Source organism: Eschrichtius robustus, chromosome 20 (genome assembly GCF_028021215.1).
Source record: "Eschrichtius robustus isolate mEscRob2 chromosome 20, mEscRob2.pri, whole genome shotgun sequence".
Lineage (NCBI taxonomy): Eukaryota > Metazoa > Chordata > Mammalia > Artiodactyla > Eschrichtiidae > Eschrichtius > Eschrichtius robustus.
The window spans coordinates 54,800,353-54,805,804 of NC_090843.1; positions in this window are offsets into that span (position 1 = coordinate 54,800,353).

The window sequence follows — 5,452 nt, forward strand, 5'->3', positions numbered from 1 at the left end:
AGCACGCAGGTCCCTGGCCATATCCACAGTCACTGCCTGATAAGGATGGGCCACCTTTACCACCTCCCTCAGCCCAAAATGACCTGTGGGGCTAAAGGCTGGGCTGGGGCAACACTGGAAGAGAGGGATGGAGGGCATGTCTCTTACCGCTCCCTGGGCCTCTGTTTCCCCTTCTGAAAAATGGGTCGAATGGTCCCCTACGTCTCTTATCCATGACCGCTGGCTGCTCCATCTTCTCTGTCCTGCCCGGTGAGTACGGGACAGTCCTGGGCTGCTGGAGCAAGAGGGGGTCAGAGAACTCTGGCCGGGGACTGCAGCAGCTCTAATTAGCTCCCTGAGTCACCCCATAAACCTGCGTTCCCACCTGCTGGACTCTCTTGCAGGCCTGGCCCTCACTCTATCTGGGATTGGGCGTCCTCACTTGGGAAGTGCCTCCCAAGACCTGGGACTGACTGGAATGGCCTTTCCTGGGAGACTGACCAGGCCTGGGGGCCACAGGGCCCACCCCCCATCCAGGGCTTGCTGACTCAGCTCCTATGAGCCGCCTGGGCCCTGTCCCTCTCAAGCTCTGGGGCCATCTCATCCCATCCTGAGCTCCCATCACACTGCTGCCCTGGAGAACCACGTCCCTGGGGCCTGCGGGGGTGACAGGAGCCTCACCTCTGCCCTGGGCAGCTATGACTGTCCTCCTACCCCAATATCCCCAAACCTCAGGGAGGGGAAAGTTTCCCACATCCATCATATCCTGTGCTCTCACACATTCCCTGTGGCCAAGAGCTCATGTTCAGCTTTGTTTCCCCTGCTAGAGACCCAAGCTCCCTCCCAGCCCTCCCCTGAGGCCAACTGGCAGAGGGACACCTGAGGTCCTCGCTCTGGACACCCTGGGGCCTTGGAGGGCACTGGCTACCTGTTCAGCAAGACTCACCTGGTGAGGTCCAGGTGACAGTGGCTGCCCTTGTTCTCAGATCACTGCATGTCCGGGGCCCAAGGCCCCCCAGTAGGATTATAGCTGAGGTGGTGAGAGGCTCTCATCAGAGGCAGAGGAATAGCTGGAATGAGGCGTCAGAGGCAGAACTTGCTGGGTCACCTGCCCTTGATGCCAGGCAGGCCACGCCCACCAGCCACAGCTGCAACGCCCGCCCACCCACCACGTGCCCTGCCTGAGTCAGCCCCACACCCACAGGGCAGCCTCACCCCAGCCCAGGAGAAGGCAGGGGAGGCAGCAGGTGCTGAGGCTGAAGTTTTGGTCCCAACTCTTCCCTCTCCTGTATTTGATGCTTCCCATCATGGGCCTCATAATAACTACTTCCCAAGGATGCTGTGAGAAGTCAGAGATCCTGCTGGTAGGAGGGCCAAATGAACTGTCGAGTGCTCAGCCCCGACCCCTGGGAGGCAAGGCCACAGCCAAGGGCTGGCCTGGTTGACCTCACAATGGCCACCCCCAAGACTTGTTTTCCGTCCTTCAAAGTCTGGGATCAAGTCCGCTCAGAGACAGAGGAAGTCCCCATTCAATGCTTCCCACCAGAAATTATGCACCGCAGACCTGGGTGGCAGACGGCCTCACCTCTAGACTGTATGACCTTGGGCAAGTCATTTCTCCTGAGACTCAGGTTCCTCATTGTGAAATGTGCAAAATAAACCCACCTTGCGGAGCTACCACGGGGCTTAAATGAGAGAACATGTAGAAAAGGCGAGAACAAGGCCCAGAGCACAGAAAGGACTCCATAAACAGTGACAGCTATTAACTATTATTGTTTTTGTCCTGCATTCATTCTCCCAGCAACTGCCAGGCCACCTGCTTCCAAGGCCAGAGCATCAGGGGAGACTCTGAGCCTTCCCACCCGGCCCAGGCCACAGCTGGGAGGGGGGGTGGAGCAAGGATGGGGCGGCCCTGCCGCTCTCCAAGAGTCACTCAGGAATTACACACCTGTTCCCACAGGCAAGGCAGGACTGGGATGGAGCAGGAAGTCTCCGCTGACAGGGGCGGCACCGGTGACTGCTGTGGCAGGGACGTCCTTGGCTACCAAGGGGGCAAGGTCCCTTGATCTCTTGTCACAAGCTGCCAGGCCTGGGCAGAGGCAGAAAGTGGGTCAGCCATCTGGCCATGGGACAGCAGGACCTGTGGCCAGTAAGGGGAAGAAAACCAGGCTCCGGGGCCAACAGGCTTCAGGTGTGGGTGAAGTAGGGGGCTGCTTTTGCAGTTTAAGTCAAAGGAGCCCCAAAGTTCCTAAGCGCACATCCCAATCTCATTACTGCCTGACACTCCATTAAAGCCCGATGTTGGACCAAACGCAGTCCGCCCTCTATTGCTTCATTAATTGGCCCTCCTGACTCAGGCCCTCGCCCCTCCCTGCTTGCTTCGGGCTGACTGCCTCTGAGCCCTAAGGGTGAGGCAGTTGCCCAATCTCAGCATCTGCATTTTGCCTTGTGTTAGCACATTTTCTCAATAGCCAGGCTGGCTAAAAAGGCCTCTGACTCCCACCCAAAGGTACAGAGTGTGCCCAGCAAGGAGAAAAGGGAGCCCCCTCTGCTGTGTGTGGAGCAGGGGCTGGTCTGCATTCAATCCTATTTAATCCAACACATCATGAGAGCCTACAGTGGGAGGCCAGGCAGGGAAGCCAGGGGCCAGCGTGGGGTTCCGAACTGGGGAAGGTGGTCTCTACCCTCAAGGAGCTGTGAGCCACGCGGCAGCCAGGCTCGTACAGGAACTGACACCCCACCGGACAGGCTACAAGGACAAAGAGGACTCAAGCCACCCAGGAGGAGGAAGTGCTTCTAATGGGAGGTGGGGGAGGGATTCAGAGAAGAGCATCTGGGTTGGACTTGGGAGGAGGGAGGACAGTCTACACAGGGAGAGCCACGGAGCAGGCACTCAGAGGCAAGAGACACAGGCGTGTTCAAGGTGTGGTGACGAGCTTGGGCAACGTCTAAACTCAAGTCCGGCTGCAGCCAACTGAGTGGCCCCAGGCCACTGAGTCAGCCCTGACCCCTTAGGAGGACACACCAGGCAAGTGCTGAGAAGACCCCCCCCCCACACACACACACACCTCCCAAGCCCTGCAGACATCAGGCCCAGGCTGCAGGCCCACAGGTACCCCCTCCTCCAGGAGGGAGAAGGGAGAGGAGGGGTCTCAGGGGAGGGGGTGCAGCCAGGGAGGGGCCGACCCCTTGACCTGCTCTAGAAAATGCCCCACTTGGTGCAGTGAGGAAGGAGGGGGGACCAGGAGCCAGGCAGAGTTCCATCAGCAGCCTCAGGCCTGAGCAGACCCACCCAATGGTCAGCAGCGGGTCCGTCTGCATCCCAGTGGCCACAGATGTCCCTGGTTTAGCAGAGCTGAGCAGCCCGCCCATCAGGGATTCTGGGTGGTGACTCATGCTGCCTCCGAGTGATGGAGAGTGGAGGACATGGGAACGGAGAGAGATCAAGAGACAGCAACAGATAAAAAAGACCAAGCTAGTTGCAGGTGTGTCCTCCTTTAAACAACCCAGGTTTATACAAAGGTTGTAATCATTCATTTTACAAAAGAACACCCATAAGGTTCCTTCCAGCGCTGAGTTTGGAGGTTTGATCCAATTTGCAGAAATTTGAAAATATCTAATGTCTGCACATTGTCTGAGGAAGGCCTACGGGTAAAACAAGGAGTCCCAAACCCAAACAGGAAGCAGAAGCCCGCACATCTCCCTTCCAACCCTGGGCTAGGCTGGCATGCCCCAGCCCGTTCTCTGCCATGCAGCCTGGCACCACAGTCAAGTTCGGGCTTTGGAGTCAGATTTGCCTGGGGTCAGACCCAGGCTTTGCTGTTTACTTTCTGTGTAAACTTACTAACTGTCCCAGTCTCAGTTTTCTCATCTATAAAATGGAGCTAATAATAGCTCTTCATGGGCTATTAGGAGGCTTAAAGGATAATGAACATGGAGCACTTCGCATAAACACTCCCTGCGTTCTAGCCGTCAGTGTTCTTCTGCTATGCTCATTTGCCGTGGTCTGGCCATGGCTCACTACACGCCCAGCCGCTTCATCAACCAGACTCAGGCTCCTCTGTTGGGTTTGTGTGTGGAGGTAGATGTGCTGCTGGAGAACTTGGAGGAGGGGGTCCCAGTGTTCCCTCCGGATAGACCTCTCACAAAAGGGCTGAAGCCCGGCCGCAGCTAATGTCATCCTTCATCTTGAGAATCAACATCCAACAATTTCACGACTGGGCAGCTCACTCCACACTCCACAGACATAACAAAACCCGCCAGTGTTTGCGACAGAGGGCTTTTCTAGATCATTCTTTCTTACATTCTCGTCCATAAAGCAGGGATCCCCAAACTTTTCCATAAAGGGCCAGAAAGGAAATACTTTAGGCTTTGCAAGCTATTCAGTCTCTCGCAACTGCTCAGCTCTGTGTTGTAGCATGAAAGCTGCCAGAGACGGTACAGAAGTGAATGGTTGCCTTGTGTTCTAATAAAAGTTTGTTAACCAAAACAGGTGGCAGGCCAGATTTGGTCCCTGGCCCACAGTTTGCTAACTATGGTAGGTGTATGCATGCAGGAGTGCCCTCACCCACGGGTAACAACTAAAGCATGACCAGAGGCTCCTAGCCATACAAGGTAGTACACACACGCACACGCACACACATGTGCACACACAGACCACATGGAGCCAATGAGCTACGCCGGCTCAATGATTGCCATGGAGTTCACATTTGATATGACATATGTATTTATTTATGTACTTATCTGATGGATGGCAGGATGAGTAGAGGTGGAAGGAGGTACCACTGCAGGCGAGCAGGACTATGGCCACTACAGAGGGAAGATCATTAAAAAATTCTTGCCACGTGGTTTTGGGACATGGTTCTGTACTTTTATTTGAACAGCGATAGAGCTAATATTTTTGGAACTGTGATGGATCACACAGAAGGAGGGAGTCACTCCGGAAACACCTGATTCTGGCAGAGCTGGGAATGCGGCCAGGTTCCCCCGCCTTCTCGGAGGAGCAACCATCGTCACCCCCAGACCACTCTGGACAGGGGAGATATTAAGCACAAAATAGACAAGGGCTTCGGCATTTTATCTCAAAGAAGTGTTTTGTTGTAAAAGGTGTTTCCCTGGGCTTCGCTGCCTTTCACTCCCAGGAATATAAAATCAAAGGAAACTGGGGCATCGCATACATGCACGTGGCGATTTCTCATTCGCCATGTTTGATAAAGTCAGTAAACACCGGAAAGCAATATCTTTTTGTGTTAGGAGAGCCAGCTGGGGACAGTGAGGGTTGCGTGACTATCTCTACCAGTGCATCCAGCAATGCCTCCTGCAGCTTGTTCCATGTGGTCTAGGAAAGGGCCTGCGAGGAGGGTGCTGGTAGGGCCAGGCTGCTGAGGCATCACTGGTGGCCCCTACACACCCTCCACTGGAGACAGTGGGCTTTCCTAAGGCCCACAGGATTGAGAGCACCCTGTGTGGTCCC